This window comes from Drosophila nasuta, chromosome 2L (genome assembly GCF_023558535.2).
Source record: "Drosophila nasuta strain 15112-1781.00 chromosome 2L, ASM2355853v1, whole genome shotgun sequence".
Lineage (NCBI taxonomy): Eukaryota > Metazoa > Arthropoda > Insecta > Diptera > Drosophilidae > Drosophila > Drosophila nasuta.
The window spans coordinates 11,780,336-11,801,778 of NC_083455.1; positions in this window are offsets into that span (position 1 = coordinate 11,780,336).

The following is a 21,443-nucleotide window of genomic DNA, read 5'->3' on the forward strand; positions in this document are numbered from 1 at the left end:
CACATCGTGATAACAATCAAAGCGAAACAAAAGCGGCCAACAAAACTGGAGAGCACAGCAACATCACATCAGAGCCTGGTCAGCAAAGAAATGAGGCAGTTGAGAGGGTGAGGGGTGGAGCTGCAGCAGGTGGAGGCTTTAGAATTTTACTATATATATGTACAGCTATATATATTCTTTTTCTTTTCGTTTTTTTTTGGGCGGCGAGCCGCAACGCGTTATCTATGCTGAGCTTTGCATAAATCAACGTAACAAACAAATTTCTTTTTCTCTCTACGCTTCAACCGAACTCAAGCGTTAAATTGGCATGCGTTAGTGTATGTGTGTTTGTGTGTGCGTGTGTTGGACAAATTATCTAAGACTTTGCGCACGTAAAATGCCAAACAAAATTAACTTTTAACAGCGCAAAAGCTGGCAATCGCCCACAGTCGAGGGGCATGCGGCATGTGGCATGTGGCAAACAAAATCAGCGCACCAACAACACTAAAATACAAAATTGTAAAGCAAACAACAAAAACACTTCGTTGTCGTCCATTTAATTGGTTTGCACTCACACACACACACACATACAGCAGTCTCTAGGGCTATGCATTGCTCTGTATCTATATCTATGTGTGCCTGTTAGTGTGTGTGTGTGTGCATTGCATAAATTACATGAAATTTACAAATAAATTACGCGCATGCAAAAGGCGTTTCCACTGTAACTACATGCAACGACTTAATTTTTTTGTAATTGCTTTCTGTTTAGGAAAAAATGAAATCGCCTGAAAGTATGCTAGGCAATTTGTAGTCGAGTTAGAGGTAACATAATTGTAAATATTACGCATACGACAAGTGCACTCAGTAGAGGTTGAACTTGCGTTATTTAAAGCGTATTTTACACAGAATTAGTAATCGATAGTGCGCGTTAAATTTAAGCTTGCCTGCAATTCAAATGTATTTAAAGTGTGAGTTCAAAAACTGCAATTCGAGTGAAGAATTTGACACCTGATTCGTGTGAAAGAAGTATTTAAAATGCAGAAGTATGTAATATGCTGAGTTTTAATTAAACTAATTGACTGGTAAATAGAATGAGAAACTTTTAATTCCGTATTATTTAATAATTGTATATATTACTCATACGACAAGTAGTTTAAATAGGGTGGAGTTTTCTTTATAATAAAACGTATTAAATGTTCAAATCACAAAGTGCAGTTTGAAATGGGCTCCCTATCCAATTAAAATATTTTTTAAGTTTAAGCTTAAAATGCAATTAGCATGAAGAAATTGACACCTGATTTGTGCTGGAAATGTAATTAAAATGCAAAATTAAATACTCGTAGTATATTGATTTAGAATAGAAATGATTAATTGATACGAGTGCATAAAATAGAATTGGTTTGCTTAAAGTCACTTTAATTTATTATTATTTATTTAGTTGTCTAATAATACCTCTCCTCATTCAAATGAAGTCAACTCATGTTGTTTTTTAATTATTTCAATATATATCAAAGTTTTAAAATTTACTTGAATGTTGTTTTGAGATTTTTTTGGAGTTTTCTTTTTATAAATAATTTGTATATAATGATATTAGCATAATTTCGTTAAGATGAAAAGTTAGCTAAAAAAATCTCCATAACATTTCAACCTCTTTCTCTCTCTCTCTCTCTCTCTCTCTTTATTTCTCTATATATACCTTCCTCACTCTCACTTACTTCCTGTTTTGAAATGCAGCTTTAATTTCCGCTACAAAATATGCCCGGCAGCATACTCAGTCATTTAAGAGATAATAAACTGAGCTAATGGGCGCTTTTAGCGAATGCTCCAGTTAAGCAAATCATTATATTAAACGCGGCTGATAAGCTTAGCGTAACAATATCGCTTGAATCATCAATCAAATCGCAGGATATTAGCCAAGTTAATGGCGCCATGGGGAGAGAAAGAGCTCTCTATCTGTTTTGCAATTGCGTGTACTTTTAATGTCAGATTGATATACAGATATTATCGTTCTATACATAGAATTATTTGTGTCGGGATTAAGCTCATATTGAAGCTGAAGCTAAAGCTGTTTGCTGCCATTGTAGATTTCATTTGTTCCATTTCATAATTCAGCCGCAAGACAATTGCTCTTAATATGGTTGAATATGTGAGTGTATAAGCGTGTGTGTGTGTGTGTGTGTGTGAGTGTTATGAGTACCGTCATCGAGGCCATGGCACAACGATGTTCGAGTTTTAATTTATGCTCATTCACACACTCACAGCCAAGTCGAATGCGAGTGATTGTTGGTGTGAGTGTATATGTGTGCGGGTGTATGTGTGTGTGAGTCGCGTTGGGTTTTTCATCGACATTTAATTGAAAATAACTCAAGCGTGTCAGCAACGCGCGCGGTTAATGAGCGAGAAACTCGAATGTCTGTCGCGACTTCCACCACAATTTTGTCCTCCTCCCCCATTTCGACTTTTTTCGCTCTCTCTCTCTGTCATGCTTTCGCTATCTTCCGCTCACTGTCTCTTTTTTGCACATGCAGCACATGTCTGAGCCAACTGGGCGCTTTTTGCCAGCACGTGAATGACATCAATGACAGTGAAAAGGCGTTTTTCTGCACTTAATGAGCACGACTCGAGGCGGGGAAAGCTGCGCACTGCAGACACAGTTATGCTGCTGCTGCCACTACTATATACTATATCTCTTTCCTAAGCTAAGCAACTTTTTTTTGGCTTTTTATCTGTCGCTGCCGCTGCTGCGTGTGACAAGTTTATTTATGTGTCTGAAAAGCAACCAAATGAAAAGCACAAGGAAAAAAACATCTAGAAAGCTAAAGTTGTTGTATGTAGTTGCAACTTGAAAGACAGCAGCAGCAGCAGCAGCAGCAGCATCCATTCATTTCATTTCATTGCTGAATTTGGGCTATCGCCGAGGAAGAAGAAAGTTGTAGGTGAAAGCGAAAGAGAGTTTTTGTGTCGCCGACAGACAAGTTGCAATTGAAGTCTTGTTGCCAAACGAGCTGATTGCCAGCATATCCTGTGCATAAATGTACAGCCAGCTGCTGCTCAATGCTAAATGCTGTAACAAACTACATTTGCATTGACATCATAATACCCTGTAAATGTAAAATTGTCAAGCTGAAGTTGTTTAATAAATGTAATGCCCAATGCTCATCTTTAATTATCTTCAATGTGTTTTAATTATTACCTAATTAATTCTCTTTCAAATTTTAGGTTTAGGGTATTTATTCATTCGTTTAATTTGCTTGTCTTTCATTTACTTTCTGCCCAGAATTAGGGATTTTCAGCCCTCGCCCTGAAGTATGCAACAGAAATTTCTGATTTTGATTTTCAGCTCGCAAGCAACAAATCAATGAAATAATTATGCAAATATTATGCTGTGCTGTAATTCACACAAAATGCATAAAGCACAATGACATGCCATCGCACACACGCACACTCAATCACTTACACACACACACACAAGGACACACACGCAAACATGCTCATATGGAAAACTCGCTGTGTGTGTGTTATATGGGCGCAATATTAAACTTTAGTTATTTATATTAAAATTTTTGCTTTATTGATGTGGTTGTTTATATTTGTTATTTGTATGTTTTTCTTTTTTCTGTTGGTTTTTATGTGCGTAGCGGTTTAGTTTGAGCCAAGCTGTTACCACACACACTCACACACACACACACACACACACACTCACAGAGGGAAAAAGAACTAACCCATATAAAACGTATGGGAGCATAAAGCATGTATAGAATCGCATTTCTTTCGCTTAGCTTGACCTTTTTTTGCCCTGTTGTTGGCTCAATTTTTGCCTTGTTTCGTGCATGTGTTTGCCAATTTCCTGGCTACGAACGAGTTGACCACAAAAAAGGCAACAGCAGCGGCAGCAACAACGGCAGCAACAACAATAACAACATAAACAAGAGCTAAGGAAGCCAAAAGGAAAAAGCAAATAGAAAGCACAGAGAGAACGAGCTGCAAATAAAAACCAAACCCAAGCAATCAACAAATACATTTCAACAGCACCTTATAAAAGTATTTGAACCTTATGTTGACCAAATTTTATCGCATTTGACACACACACACACACACACACACAATCACACACACAAACTTCGAAACACTAGCTCACAGTCGCTCATTGGCATTGATTTTGGCTTTTATTAGCTTGAGCAGCCGCAGCACAGAAGTTGGCAAGTCGCACTTGACTTGACTTCATCGTTGTTGCAAACTCTTCCTCCTCCTCCTCCTCTTCTTCCCTTCGCTCCAGACTTGCCCCCTCTTCTGCTTCAATTGCCCTAATCCATTGCAAAGTCGGCGTGGGATCACGTACAGCATTCACAGTGAGTATATCTTTTTAAAAACATTGTTAAAGTTTTTGCTTTAGTTGTGCTGCTGCTGCTGATCCCAATGCCCCAACCCCTTGCCCCCTGCACCCGCCTCCTTTGCTTCTATACATTACAGTAGTTCTTTTTTATTATTGAATTCGAGTTCAATTTGTTTTTATTGATTTGCCATTTTGCACTAGCCCCAGAGATGTGACGGAAATTGTCAATGTTTTACAATAGTTGCAGGCTCCCATATACCACTCCTCCTTCCTCCCTTCCTCTTTTGATGCCCCCACCATCATCATGGCTTTTTGAGTTTTATGTGCACTTGATAAAATTTCAATAGTTGAACCCGTCACTTTGCTTGCGCGCTCAACAACTCATTCCTCTTTCACCCTCTCTATCTCTCTTTATATGTACCCCTTTTGCTTCATCCCACTCTCCCTTTTTATGAGGTTCAGGATCTGTTGTTTTTCGCGCCCGTTTGCTCTGCTCTGCTTTGCCTCTGCCTTTAGTTTTATGTGATATTAAAATTGATAGCAAATCGCTGCTGATGCTGATGTCGATGCAAGCTCCGCTCAGTTTCAAGCACGCAACGCCACGCATCGTGAAGAGGGGCGCAAAGAGTTGTCAAAATGGGGGGAAAGAAAGTGGGAAGCGATGCTATGACTTTTATGACGCTCTGCAAAGTCCTGTCGCTTTGGCAAATTGATTTTCATGCGATTTTCAATAAAGCCAATCCCACATTGCGCGTTGTTCTCTGCTCGCTGCTTGTCATGGCATGCTTTATGCGTTCGACAACATTGTTTGAGCATATTTCTAATAAATAAAAAACAAAACAAAACTAAATAAATAAAAAATAAATGCGAGTTCAGGCGACATTTCACAAAAGGAAACGCAGCGCATTATTGGGTAGGCAAATGTCGAGGAAAATACTCAGAGAGAAAGAATATTAAATTGCTTTCGATTCTCAAAGACTGAACTAAATTGACAATAATACTCGACTTAAAATTACCCAAGCTTATCTCCAAATAGATGCAAAAGTAATCAAAACATTTAATCATCAACGATTTTTATAAACATTCTTCAGTTTAACTTAATTATTTTCTTTATAATCATTTAGTTTTATTGAACAATTATAATTGCTAATATGTTAATTCTTTAATGTCCGTAATAAAATGAAAACATTTTTATTTTGGAGTAAGATAAATGGTTTTTACAGTTTAAAACAGTTTTCTAATTTTCATTAAGTCAAATTCGAATGTATTTATTTAAATATTTGGAAATAAATTTTCGTTTTGATAGCAAAGCTTTAATAAATTTGTCTATTCAAAAATTTGCTGTCACCTTAATTGAAATATATTTTCTAACAATTTTAATAGGCCGTTTGATGAATCTGTGAAGTGTATATTTTATTTTATATATGTTTGCCTTTAATGTGCAATAAATTGCGATGAGTTGTCGCCTGCGGATGACAGACAAATTTTGGGCAAAAATTTCCGGAACATTTTTGTATTGAGTTTGTCGCAGGCAAATTTTGTTGCTGTTTATTTTGAACTCGAACATGTTGAAACGCGACCAGAGCGCACAGCACAGTGTCATATCAAAAGCTAAACAATAATAGCAGCAACAACAATAGCTCTCACACACACACACACACACATTCGCACACTTACTCATATGCAAGTGACTAATGCAATAAAACGCAGACAATGTGTGAAGTTGAGCGTTCGAATTTCCAAGTGCATTTTCCATTTTCCGCAGCGCATTGATGCACAACAACAGCGGGAGAGCAGCAGCCGAATGGAGAGGGGGGAGAGAGGAGTCGCCGTTTGCTTCTGGGGCGAACAAAGAAAGCTCCCGCACACAAATACAAACAGACTCAACACACAGATACACAGACACATAGCCATAGACAGTGGCAAAAGCCAAGCCTCGGCAAACGCACATATGTGGGCGTAGGTGAGCTGCATAGGCGTGGCAGCGTGTATAATTTGCGATTTATGAGCCAAATGCTGACAGCGCAGAGAGAGAGAGGGGAAGGGAAAAGGGGACAGCGAAGCGAAGCAGCGAGCGTAACACGTGCTGTGCATCGCCTAATGCGACTAGCAAGCACCTACGCACACACTAACACAAGCACACACATACTCACGCACACACATTCACTCCCACTCACAGGCAGTTAAGCACGCAGCGGAACTTGCACAATGTGTCAAATGTCATATATGTGTCGCGTTAATAAATTCACTCAAATGTTTCAATGTGCTCGTCTGTCTCTGCCCTCTGGCATAATAAAATGCGAATACCTCCCCCTCTTACCTGCCCGCTCTTCTCAGCCCTGCGGGCAGCACTCGATTGTCAGCTGAAATCCCTGTCGCTGCAGGATACGAGTCTTGAATTGCCAACAACATATTCGATTCAAAGTTTATTATATTGGCATTGATGCTTCTGCCTCTGCTCTCCCAAATGTAGTTAACGCTGAAAGCAGCTTTCTAGAGCAACAGTTGCACTGCTGTTGGCTAATTGCAGAGGGAATACAGAGGGGAAACGGAAATATAGAATTCATTTTGTAAAATATATATGAAATGTTTCCATTATTGCCCAGGTATTTCAGGTATAGCCCCAAGTTAGTCACTGTTAATTAAAAAATTGAAAAGTGTGGAAGAGTAAAAGAAAACTACATGCGTGAGAAGTGGGAAAGATTGAGAGAAGAAACTGCAAAACTTAAATGAAACAAATTGTCAAACAATTATTCTTTGGAGAATATTTTAAAGTTTAGCATATGAGAAATGAAGCAACAAAATTTAATTTGTTATTCTGTCAGTTTTATTGTCTATAAAAATCTAAAAGTTTTTAAGTTAAATTCGGAAAATTTAAAACAAATTCGTAAAGTCCTTAAAATAACAAGTAAGAAAGCTACAGAGTGTACTCGATAGTGAGATACCTCGTAACCATTATTATTAAAAAGAGATCGGCATTATTATTAAAATATGCTCGAAAATTACTCAAATATACCTAAGCTGAAAGGAATCTTTAAATATAAAATTGATGAAGGAACAAAGTTTTAATTCCTTTATACCCTATAGGTAGCGAGTATAAACATTTTCTAGCTTTTTTATTAAAATAAAATAAAATTCAAGGACTAATAGATATTCGCTTTTTTATTGCAAATAAATAAATTTACATCTTCACAATTAATATAATCTTTTACACATGGATATTTAACATTTCCATAACAATTGAAAAGAAATCATTTAAGCTATAAATAGTTAAATAAATTACCCGAAATTAGCAATCAATATGAAATGGCTAGTCGTAAGAACATTACAAAGTCCATTAGGCGCAGTCGAATCGTAAATGACAATAAAGTACAAAACGAACAAGACTTATTGGCCATATTTAGCTGTATATGGTCAATATATTTGAAAGAGTAACAGCTTTCGTGTTTACTCGTATGTAAAGTGGACAAGCGATTATGGCTAGAAAAGAAAAAAATTACTGCAACATCAAGGAATATATTGTGCACTCAACAATTTAGACGTACACAAAAAGGAAAAAATATTTAAATCAAAAACGACAAAATAAACTGCAAATAATGCTGAAGGCGATATATAAATATAGTCGATAAAATATACTTAAGTATGCGCCAACCTTCAGCCTTTCCATTGCAGATGTTGCACGAATTTGTCATTGAACTCTCCTCGCAAAAGACCAAGACGATAACTTTGCTTCAACTCAGTCGAATCTCAGTCTCTGTCTCAATCCCAGTCTCGTATTTTCTTTCATCTGCTTACCCAATGAGAAAGGGGGCGGGACGATGCAACCGAATTGTTTTTTTTTTTTTGTTTTTGTGTTGTTTGTGAAATCTATTTAATTGCAAAATCACAGCCAAAAGTGGGCAAAACGTTTTATTTGAGTTCGAGTTGCGAGTTTGAGTGCATGTTTGTTTTTCCTTTGGCTGCCTGATTTTTTCTTGGCTTGAGCCGGGCATTTGGGGCGATTTGCCAAGTGGCAAGCAAGCAAACGCGCCCGAAACCTGAGTCGGATGAACCACCAATAGCACTGCCAATGGCCAAAAATGAAAATACGACAAAAAAGGAAAAAATAAAAGAAAAAAGAAAGGTTCTACAGCTAGGCTATCATCATCAGTGACTGCTTGGCAATGGCATCGGCAAATGGCTAAGAAAAGCGTATCCGTAGTGACATTTTAGCTACGGTCTTGTCGTACAACAAAACTGCATAAATTTAATGCGGATTTTGGCAACGATGCGACAACGGTCGATTCACGTGCCAAAGTCGCCCCAAATCCCCGCCGCTTTTCCAAGAATATGCCCAGCCAAGTTGCAGCACAGAGCACAAAGGACTAAAGCAGCGACAGGACAGCGACAGCAACAGCGACAGGACAACGACGCGTCGTTCAAGTTGAACACACGAAATGCGAATGCGAATGCGATGTGGGAAGCCGGGATGCAGGATATGGGTAGTGGGAAGTGGGCAGTGGGATGTGGCTGGGGATAAGGAGGACATGGGAAATCTCTCTAGGCTCGCTCCATGAAATTCTATGCATTTCCGTGTTGGCATTTGTCGCTGCTTCATTGTGACCTGCAGGATGGGTTTCAGAAACTAATGCACAGTGGGCTATGTTCTGAAGATAATAATAGATATAGTCAGGGATATAAAATAAGTTAATTAAACATTAGAAAAAGGCAAAAACCAATTCACTAAAAGAAACTTTATCAATTAACATAAAAACTATTCACAAATGTATATAGTTAGTAATATTTATAAAAAGAATTTAATATATGATAATTATTATTAAATTTCCATAAACTTTACAAAAATATAATTTCGAAACAAGAATAGTAACACCACAATTCTTTACATATATTATTATTAAAAAATTTGATCAAATTTTAATCTATTTAGATACTTATCGACACGAAGAGAAATGATTTTTATATTTACTAAAATTATGACAAAACTTTCATTTAAATATTTCTAAAGTATTAAGAGTAGAATATAAAAAGTCTTTAGGTGTTCATGATTTCCTATTAAATAGAAATTGTGTGCCTATATTTTTTTAAGATTTTGAAATTATTGAAAAAAGTTTAATTATTGATTTTTTTTAGAGTATTAAGAGTAGAATATGAAAAGTCTTTAGGTGTTCCTATTAAATAGAAATTGTGGGCCTATATTTTTTTAAGATTTTGAAATTATTGAAAAAAGTTTAATTATTGATTAATTAAATCTAGGAAGTTAATACAAAAAAATTAAAAACATTTCCAGAATTTCAAAGGCAGTTTTAAAAATCTAATCTTTCAGATAAGTTGTCAATTTTTTCTAAAATTTTCTTTTACAAAAATTCTGTTATTTAACATTAATTGCGGATTGTTAAATTATAAATTATTTTATTATAACTTATAAAAAAAAAGCTTTGAACATAGCTGAAACGATAGTGAATTAAATATTGAATAATAATGTAAATACTAAGTGTTCTTCCACTGTATGCTGCGAAGCGTAGCCCATGCTCTCATATCCTTCTCTGCACCAAGTTGCTCTCTCTTTTCTCCTTTATCTCTTGTCCCCCTCGCTTGCTCATTTTATTCTCTATATGCATTATAATTTGAGTGGCATGTTGAGAGTCGCTTTTGTTTTGCTTTTAATTAGATTTACATTGGCCACTTTTCAGTTGCGGATGCCACAGCAGCAGCGTCGCCCCTCGTTAACTCGCCTCCCCTTCTCTGATCCTTTCACACTCTCTCTGTTCTCCGTCTCCTCGTCGCTCATCAGTCTAGAGCCTAACAAACACTGCGCTTTGTTTATTTTGGCGCCTTGTGCACTCGTTGCCCCCAAATGTGACGATGGCCGTTGTTGCACGTAGCCAACAACAACAACAGTCGCTCTTCTCCCTCTCTCCCCTCACCTTCTCTTCGTGCTGCAGTGATTGCCACTTCTTTTTCTTCTTTTTTGTTTTTGGTTTTTGTTGTTTTGTCGAGTTATTTTCAACAGCTTCACTTTTTGCACTTCCGCTTTGTGTGTCACTAATTGCTTTTGTGTTTCAGTATTTACAATTGTTTTGATTCATTTCTTGTTGGCTCCCATCATCCATCCCCGCAGCCATCACTCTCTCACTCCCTCTCTCTCTCTCTCTCACACACAATGTGCCTAATTAAATGCACTTTGAGTGTCGTCGAGTTGCTGCGTCATTGTCCAGTAACAGCCATCGCCTCTAGGCCTTTGTCTTGTGACCCTCACTATATTGCTTCCTCTTATCTCCATCTCTCTTTCTCTCTTTCTACAATTCTCTTTCTCTAATTAATTTCATTGTCGAGCGAAATTAATCAAATTTTACTGCATTTTCACGCTGCATTCCTAATTGGCACAAAACACAGCTCAAATTCAGATTTTATCGATTTGCATTTGCATTTTGCACAAACTCCTGAACCAGGGCTACTAAACCATCAGGGCTTACCACAGTTATGCATAAATTCATTTAATTAGATTTTAGTTAATATAGAAAATGTAATTCGTAAAGTTATATTTAAAAGAATATAAACTGAATTCAATCAGATAAATATAATAAATTTTACTTGCCAAAATATTTGTCATATAATTTAGGTAACATTTCTAGCTGCAATAATAAATATTAATCGAGCAGTGATCATTATGTGAGGCACTTTACAGCCCTGGTGCTGCACAAAAGCTATAAATAAGCAGCAAAACTTTCTGCCAAGTTAAGAAGAACAATATCTTGCAATGGCTGCTGATGAAGCTGCTAATTCAAAACCGGAAAAGCTTTTAACCAATTTACATAATTTGCTAAAGAGTCGAGTTGTCCAAGTCGACGACTCATCGCATCGCATCGCAGTCGAGTCGAGTTGAATCCGTAGTCCAAAAGTCGCGTTCTCCAAGTCGTCTGACTCGAGTCATTTTTCTTTAGCCAGCGTTGCCAATGCGCGAAGCGAAGGACATTTTTTAAAGAAATTAATTAATGAAATGTTGATTAACTTTTGCCAGCCAGCCAAGTCGAGTCGAGTCGAGAGTTGGTGCCTCGCTGACCAGCAGGAAAGAGACTCAACAGCGGGGGACTGAGGGGGAGCGGATTGCGGTTCGTCGTCTGAGATTTATGTCGTGGCATTTGTTATGGCAAAGAGTAAACAAGCGATGGGCGTAACGGACGTAGGGAGGAGAGGGCGTGCGCATAATCCACAAAATAATGCGCACCAAAAGCTATTTACAATTCGTGAATTTATTTTTAAAAAAAGCGCTGCTTCCGCTAGACAGAAGGCGGGGCAGACTTGTGACGGCGGCGTCCGGTCGTCTGTGTCAGAATCAGAATCTGGATTTGGATCTGGATCTGGGTCTGGGCTAATTAGCGTGAATGGCGGCCCCCGCCCCTCAATGCCACCTCTTGCTTTGCCCTGCCAATGGGAAAAATAGAAAATTCCATTTGAAATGCGAATAGCAAAAGCGTTAACGGGGTCGTCGCAGCTTATTTACCCTTGCAGATCCAATTAGGGCTAACAACGATACAACGCGGTATAGATTCGAATATTTATAGCGTGAATTATTTATAGAGAAGCCACTTGGAGTTAAACTGTAGACTTAGCTATCCATTAGTGGATTAATCTTCCAGATTTGCATAAGTAACTGAAAAAGGTTACTAAACACGACAGAGAATTGTGTTTAAGCAAGCTTTAATGTGCTTTAAGTACTTTGAGCATATAACTTGGGTGCCAAGAAAGATCTTTAATGTGCTTTCAATTAAAAATCAAAGTATCAAACAAAGCATATAAAATAAAAAAAATATTAAAATCTCTTAATAATAATTGTGTTTATTCATATAAATCTTATACACTAATATCTTATAAACTTGATATAATCAAATGATGTATATTTGAAAAGCAGCTTTAATACGCTTTTAAACTTAAATATGTAAGCTTTTTACTTCATTAAATGCAGTATCGGAGTGTTTAAAACTTGTATGTAAAAGGATAGATAATAATCTTTATTTACATTAAAATAATTCTTATGTACAAATATATGAAAATCATAAATTTATTTATCTTAAATTGTGTTATGCTTTACAGCTCTTTAAGCCAGGGATTAAATGTAAACAATTGATGAATATGTTTGAAGCTGCTCCATCGTTGACCTTTCAAACAAGTTGGCTGCTATTACTCATAGAAAGGGTATTCAGGCGCATTTGCAATTCGTGCAATGCGATTAATCATTGTTGGGTGCTTTGTTGTTACCCCCTAAAGGGCTTCAATGAGGAGGAAAGGAGAAAGCTTTGCGACATGAAACTCGTCAAGTTGTTTTGTGCTTGATTGATTTATGTGTTCGAGGCCCATTGTTTGGGCCTTAATTAGTTTGACCAGGTGGCTGATTTCAGCCGCGTACAACACACAAACACATACACAACGGCTGCGGGTCGCTTTCGCCTTCATATAAGGCATTTCTCGCAGTGATGCTATTAGTCAAAGTCTTGGGAGAAACTGGCGATAAGTTGGCAAGACGGCCAGGTAGACATTTTGCTTTGGGGCGTCGATTTATTGTGCATCTGATTATCAAATTGCATAAAAAAATGGTTAGCCAATAAAACATTTTGACATGCAATTCATACCTTATGCGACAAAACAGTAGAAACACACACCCCTTTTGGGTTCACTTCGCGCTCTGGCTCTATAAATAACATGACGCAATCTATGGGTAAAATAAAGAAGAAAAAAAAGAAAAGCATTATTTGGCAATAAAATGGAAATCGATTCGACTGCGAGAAGGAAAGAGAGGCAATGGTAAACGGCAAACGGCGAGCAAAGTTGACAAATTGCAGCCAAGGAACAAATGGAGCGCCGTAAGAAAAATAATATCGACTATCAAGGATTTCCCAGTGCCGTTCGTTGCCTCATCCTGGCTGCTGCTGCCACTGCTGCTGCTGCGACAATTTACATGCCCCAATTGCAGCCCCGCCTCGTTCATTGCCTGAAACGTCGTTCAAATTGAAAATTTTTCGTAGACAAACACATATACAACGACACACATACACACACACACGGGGCATCCTTTTGTGCGGAGGCTGCTGCTGCTGCTGCTCCATCTGTGACTCCTTTTGGCTCTGCACCCTTTGTACTTGTCATTTATGAAAATTTGTTTATTTTCGTAATGCTCCATTTGCAAATGTAGCCAAAGTAAATATTGGCGCTTTATATATGCCAGACTGAAGTATGGACAGATCTCCACTCTCTTTTCCATTACTCGTTTCGTTTTTTTTCTTTCTTTTTTCTCTTCAGTTTTTTATTATTTTATGGTTTCGACTGCGGCGCATAATTCATATGCTTTTGTTACAATGTTCCATTTGTGGCCTCTATCGCATTCTGCATAAATTGATTAAAGTGAATTTCTTATTGAGTCATCGCAGCACAATTTCCATTTATATTTGTTGACAAAAAACTTACATATAAATCAAATTCAATATTTCATATTAATTATACATTTTAATATTTAAAAGTCACTATTTGCTTTGCTGGTTGTGCTATTTCAAATGGCATTAATTATTTATAGGCGAGCGCATTAAACGGTTGCCCATAATTAATAATTGTACTTAAATGGCAATAAAAACCAACAATAGGCGGTTCTTAAATTAATTGCCCATTAATAATAGTTTGCTTAAATTGTCTGATTTGTTACGGTTTTGTTGTTATTCCACCGCATGACGGTCAGTGTTTTTTGGTTTGAGTTCATAACCAGTTTAATGCCGGCCTTGGAAATCTGTAATAATAGGCTTAAATATAGAAATTTATTTTCGCAAGTGTTTTATTAACTTTTGTCATTATTGTGATAGGATTTTATTCCATTTTGGTTTATGACAATACAAATTTGTCATCGAGAGATTTAGAAATTGATTATTATTTCTGAAATTTGTATTAAAAATCTATTTCCATAATCTTTTAAATTTGGTGTCGAATTTAATTAATCAGTGGTTATTCAATGATATTTTTCTTAAATTGTTTTTAATGACCTTTAAATATTTTTTTGTTGAACATTTAAAATGGTGTGTCTAATTAAACAAGTAATATAAAAAGCTTGCTCGACTGTGAGATACCCGCTACCCATTTTCAATAAAACTGTTTTCTAAAATATTCAAAATTAATATAGCGCTAAAATACTAAAATATTCCGAAAGCGTGGTTTATTATTTTACTACTTTATTAAAATTATACCATAGAGTAAAAAAAACATACTTGATTTTCAGACAAAGCTTCGAAGTCCCAAAAAAATATTTGTTTTAAATAACTTCAACAATTTCTGGGTAATGGGGAAAAAAATGCTGTATACGTTTAATGCATCCGAAAACTGCACTTGATTAACAGTAATTTAGTTTCAATAAAGTTTTGTTATTAAGTTTAAAGTTTTAATTGATTTTATATCAATTCAATGCAACATCATTTGATTTTTCGCTTTTCATACGACTTTTAGTTTCGTTTGTTTTGTCCATTTGTTTTGTGCATAATCAATCTCCATACACACAAAAAAATATAAAAGAGCCAGCAAAAAAAAAGAAATAAAAGGCTGTAATGGAAAAAACTTTCGGCAAACATAGATTTTTAATAAATTTTCATAACCCAAATCCAAAAAAAAAAGAAAAAGAGGGAGCTAGAAAAGCAAACCAATTGTCAAGCATAATTATTGGGCATATTACGTCACAGTTGCTGTCGGAAAAGCCCTCCCCCATTCCCCTCCCACTTCACCACAATTTTCCTCGTCACAGTTGAAGAGTTATGGGAAAGAGAGGCGGGGAGAGGGAGACGGGCAATAGCAAAGGACAAACACCACAAGCCCCGCAAAATACATAACCGACAAAACAGCAAAAAAAAAAAGAAAACAGACGAAATAAACAAAAATCAACAACAACAACAATTGGAAAGCATGCAAACGATTGTAATAGTAAATGTTGTTGTTATGCGAGCTGTTGTTCTTCTCGTGCTAGTTGTTGTTGTTGTTATGATTGTTGTTGTATCTGATATTACAGCTATTGTTGTGCAGAAACGCGCGAACGAGCCATAAAAATGCGAGGCCAAAACAGTCAAACTTATGTTGTGACAAGCAGCAAGTCAAAGCTACGTCTCCACCGTCCCCTTCACCACCCCTTCTCCCTCTCTCGCTGTGGAACCCTTGAAATATCGTAGCCCACTTCCAATTGAGCATAACCCCAACTCTCTCTCTCTCTCTCTCTCTCTCTCTCTCTCTCTCTCACCCTCCAATACGACCCTGAAACCATTTCGTTTTGAATCCTGCGCGACTGGCGCTTATATTTTATTGCTATTATCCTGTTTACTTCATGTTTATGAACAAACATCACACACACACACACACACTGCCACATTTGTGTGTTGTTATGGTGTGCGAATTAGTTGTGGCAGCGAAATGAAATGAAAGCGAATTCGAATGCGAATGCGAATGCTACGGCATTTGGCATTTGGCGTTTGCTGTTTGGCATTTTTCCTTTTTCAGTTCAATTGAAATTTTACTGTGGCAGTCAAACTAGCAGAAGAGCAGCGAAAGCACGAGGTATGAGCTAATTCAAGTAAGGGAAACCCAGAAGAAAAGCGTGTGTGAAAGGGATTTCGAGAAGGAAAAAGGGCAAAGAGTCTCAGTGCGTGTGTGTTGATACGAATCATATGCTGGCAGCACCAGCCAAGATGACAACCGCGAGCGCCAACACAGCGTATCATATACCCTGTAAAGAGTTCTCTGACAAAGGGTAGTTTGTAAAATAGATTGTCCAAGTATCACAGAAAGTAAATACTACATGTAATTAGTACACTAGTTTTCATATATATTGAATTGTGAGTGCTTTTCTGAATTATTATTTTTGAATATTTGTAATTCTATTCTATCAGAATCAATTTGTATTCTAATATAATATTTCAACTTCGTGATTGTAGCTTAAATTTATTTATTTAAAAAGTTAGGTATAATTAAAATTAACTCTTACTTAAGGCTGTAAATAGTTTTTACTCATTCCTTTCATGAATATTTGCAACAATAGTTGTAAGATTTTTAGCCGTTTACAAAGTTTAATTATAAATTAAATAGTTAGAAAACACTTCATTTGAAATCCTCGAAAAATCGAAAGTGCTCTCATTAGCTCGATAATATTAAAGATTGCTTAATAAATTAATAAAGAAAGATGAATAATTAAATACTTAATTAAATATTCTCTGTAGCTTGCTAATTTTAAAGATTAAAATAAAGTATAAATTGATTTGCAAAGCTATAGCTATAGAAGTATTTTATTTATTGACAGTAATATTATTGCGAAAATTCACATTATTAAAACTATAATTGAATGCATGTTATTTTAAAAATTTGTGTAGTTCAACTCAAGTTAATTACTTCCTCACTCACTCATTACAGGGTAACTAATCAGTCGTCTTAGTGAACACAGCTTGCTTATCTACTTATGAGCAATTTTTATTGTGTGTATCGCACTCGAAAGCGACTTTTGCCCTCAAGGATATGTTATAACCGTACTCACACTCGTACCTCATTCGGCTGCCCCTTTGGTTATGGATGATAGTTCTATACGCTTGCAGCACATACAAATATTCATATATGTAACTAAAGCCCCAGCCACTTGATAAGAAAAAGTGCTGGCGTTGTACCTTTTGGACCTTCAGAGTGCGGGAAAGGGAGAAGAAGGGATTGGGAGTGGGTGAAACAGCTGTGCAAAACTAAATTCATTTCCTTTGTGCTGGCGACTTGCAGTTGGGGGAGCTAAAAGCATTGAATATCTAAAGAGACAACATTGTCATATTTTCAAATTGTCTGTACAAGTGGCTGTCTGACACTTACTATGGAGTGTGTGAGTGTGTTGTTCAGTTGGGGGACAACACACATTTGTTTAGTCTAATAAACATTTATATGACTTTTTGGCCAAAGTGCTCGACACAATTTCAGCAGCAGGGAAGTGAACACTTAAAGGCGCATCGAAGCGCAGCTTTATTGTGTTCCGTGTCTTAAGAAAATAAATTACATCTGCAGCAACTAACAAATCAAATAATGAATGCATAAATTTAACAATTTTCAGTAGCCCGAAAGTAGCTAGAAAACTTCGAAGATGTAGAGGGAGAGAAGGGAAGATGGGAAGGTGGCTGCGTCGGCGGCTGCTTTTCCAATGACTCGCTTTGTAATTTATGACTTGGCACTGCGAGCAGACTCCAGTCTCCAGTCTCAGTGGCCAGGCGAAAGCCTCCTTTACAGATGACAATTTTCGGCACAATTTTCGCCGCGATTCGCATAGAACAACGGCTGGGTGAGAGTAAAGCGGGTAGAAATTGTAAAATTTTGCGTTGAAATATAAAACTTTCCGCTGCATAACGAGCTAACGATGCGGAAACCTGAAGAAAGTTATGTTATCAATTTCAGTAGCAACAAATAAATTTGAATTTAACACGGGAGCACACAAAAGGCCATCAACGAACTTTACACAGAGCCAAGTAAAGGGAAGGAGAGACAGTCGGGGGGAGAGAATTATGTGCACTTCATGCAGAGTAGTTTTAAATTTCGCTAGGTAAATAGAGAGCTTTAAAAAGTCATGTCAACGTGCCACAGGCTATAAATCTATATCATGGCTATTAAATACGGCTTAAGGAAGTGTCGCACTCGTAAATTTCGTGCAAGTTTGAAAAATGTTTTTTTCCACTTGATCAAAGCTTTTTAATTGGAAATCAAAATGTATGCAAACCATTCCTGAGATTTATTTATTTATGCCAATCATCCAGATGATTTTATGCAATACACTTTTTGGCGAAATAGTGTTGAAATCGTTTTCAAGCACTCGAAGTGTGTTGATAAGTTGAACGAACGAGATTTGTGAGCACAGCTTCGTCTTTGGTTTGGTTATAAAATCAATTTCCGTTAAGCAATTCAATTTCCGAATGCAATAATTATGCCAAGTGTCAACATGCAACAAGAGGGAAAAGAATGCAAAATGAAAATAAAACCGCAACAAAACTAAAATTGAAGCAGCTGGATTTCTTACACTTTTCTTTCTACTTTTGCAGCACTTGCGAGCTTTTTGGAATATAGCGTCAATTAATAAGTTTTTCTTAAGGTTTTCCGGCCACATACATACATACATACATAGTAAATCTTTTGGCTCAAATCTTAACTAGCGACACCGCACAGCGCCAAAGGAAAATCACATAAATCCTTGAGCATTTAATTCGAACAATAAGAAAAATAATTACGAGTGCTGAGCACGTGAGTCAAGAGCACTTGACGAGGGCGGAAGAAGAAGAAGAAGAAGAGGTGTATTGAGGGTTGTGGAAAGGGGCTGAGAGAGGTGGGGATAAGCCGTGAAAAAATTACAAGTCGAGGCAAGTTGCGCCTGCTCTCGCACCACGTTGCACGTTGTGGATTGCGGATTGCTACGTTCAACTGACAGTCGCCCGGAAGCAGCAACAAAGTGTACGAGTGTGTGTGTGTGTGCGTGTGTCTCTGTCTGTGTCTGTGTAGAGGATGGGTTTACTTGTCAGGCAGTTAATCTAAGCCATCAAGCGGAGGCGCCGAGTCTCGCTATCCAGATATTCCAGCCCAGGCAGCGTCAGCGGAAAACGCCGTACACAGGTGCAATTAAGAATTTTGCACGGAAGCCAAGTCAAGTCAACAGACAGAGACAGCAATTTGAAGAGAGAGAGAATGAGAGGGAAATACCCACACCTCTATTTAACTAGTGCGCTTCTAGGCGGGCAGCCAGCCAAGAACAACAACAGCAACAACAACAGCAGTCAACGTTGCTTTGCTATCTACCTGGCCACCTGCCACCACCCTTTGCCACCCCTCAAGCATTTACCCTTCTAGCGCCTTATCCTGCCCCCTTGCCACGCTCCCTGGGCTCGTTTACTATTCATTCTAGCGTGCCATTAAGATTTGTTGTTTGAATACATTTACCATTTGTTAGTGCAGCCCGCGTTGAGTGAATGTGAATGTGTCTATAGAAGTGTGCGCCTGTCTCTCTCTCTCTCTCTCTCTCTGTCTCTCTCTCTCACCCTCTCTCTCACTCTCTTTTGCTGGGTGTGCGTGTTTCATTTTGCACTCACAGCAATTATTTACTCGCGCTTAAAGCTAAAAGGCTTTAATTGCGCGATTATTTGTCTTCTTCATTAAGCGAAACACGCAAATCTCAAAGGCAAAGGACTCACCAGTCTGATGGCGGCGTTTTGCACGGTGAGGGGGGGAGACACAGCATACTAGACGAAATACGGTTGGGAGACATGAGAAAGTGGCAGGAATTTGCTAGGCACAGTGGCTGCTTTAAATAAACATATGCAGACTAAGTTCAAAAAAGGAGGAAAAGGTTGAATTCAAGAAAATCATAATTGAGAGTTTAAAATTACAAAAAATTATGTAATAAGTGATGCAGCAATGTGAATATTCTTCAAAAATGCACAAATAAAGAATAAAATTTTATAAAAATGTATTTTTAACAGATAATTAGGCGAACTTAATTTCTTGGCAAATAACTAACATGCATTTAACTCAAATTGATTTCTGTAAAGAGTTGTACAGAGTACAGAATCATTTTAATAATTAAAATATTTCAGTAAACAAAATTGATATTTTGGGTAAGAAATAATTCCTCAAAATAAGATTAGGTATTAATTGATATGTATAATGGAAATTTTCTGAATATAATGATTTAAAAGGTTCTTGTGAACAGCAATAATTTATTGAAATATTTGTAGAAAAGAAACATAATAGAGTAGAATATGTTAGATAATTATTAATGCAACATTTTTATGATTATTTAAAATATTTAAATGAATATATACATATATATTTGAGGAATAAATTCAACATAACTAACACATTTTGTCGATGAATGTAAACAAAATGTAGGCTAATTTCTTTTGTTTATTTAAGAGGTACAATTTAAAGCTTTGAAAGCAATATTTATCATCTGGGCATGCAAGTTTACTAAGGTTTTCTATAATAAACTCAACTAAGTATCCAAAAGGCTATTTGTAACCAAAATGTGCGTGAAAATTCAAGTTAATAACGCAAAGATAGCGTAGCACTTTGTGTTATTTATACCTAAGTTAGAAACCTGCAAATTGTAATCAAGTATACGCAGCGTATTCAGTTCATAAACTTAGCAACTTGGAACAGCGAAGCAGCACGGCCGTGCTATTGTGGCTATTATGTTGTTGAGCATAAACTTTTGCCGCCAACTGTAGGCTGCACACGCGATATGCAGCAATCCTTTTGCCAGCTGCTGTTGCTGTTGCTGTTGCCCCCTTGACCCCGTGGGCCACGACGAGTTGGAGTTCGAGTTTGAGCACGCCACAAAAGCAAAAGCACACATTCAGCGAAAGTTTCTAAATTATTGCAAAACAAGCAGTCAAACAAGCTGAAGCAATAACAATAACAACAACAACAACAAGTACAACAACAAGGCAACAACTATTTGTGCCGCGCCTCACAGGATCTGAGGCGTTTTGTGCTAAATATCGAGACGATGCCAGGGCCAAAGAGGACGACGACGACGACGACGATGATGATGACGAGGAGCGAGGAGCGAGGACTACAATTAAAAGCACACCTTTTTGCAGCCACGACGATGACGGCACGACATGGTAACTGTGGCTAAGAAGAGTTCAGTGGAGGGGTAGGAAGGGAAGAGGAGGGAAGGGGAGTTGGTTCGCCAGCTGGTTCTTCAATAATTGACAAGCCTGCTTCGTCTCGTTGCCTTCCCAGTGGAGACTGTGCTACAAAGTGAAAACATGGCGCGAAAAATGTTGCAACGTTTTAGTTTTAATTTCTAGTGAGAGAGGTGGGTAGAGGGGAAGAGGGGGTGTGTGCCACACCCTGGCAGGAATTTAACCTTAGCGCGCAAGTGTTTTATTATGTGTAGTTTTCAGTCATTGGAATGTGCTAAGGATGAGCTCCCCACCCTCTTTTTGGCAGCACTTCGTGCGCGAAATTAAGCCAAAGTTGAAGTTTTCCCTCGACTCTTCCTGCGACTGCGACTGCGAAACGGAAGCAAACAGCAAACGGTAAAGGGAGAAAAAAAAATGGAAGAAAAGTTGCTTCCACTTCTCGCTGTCTCGCTTTAACGCAATAG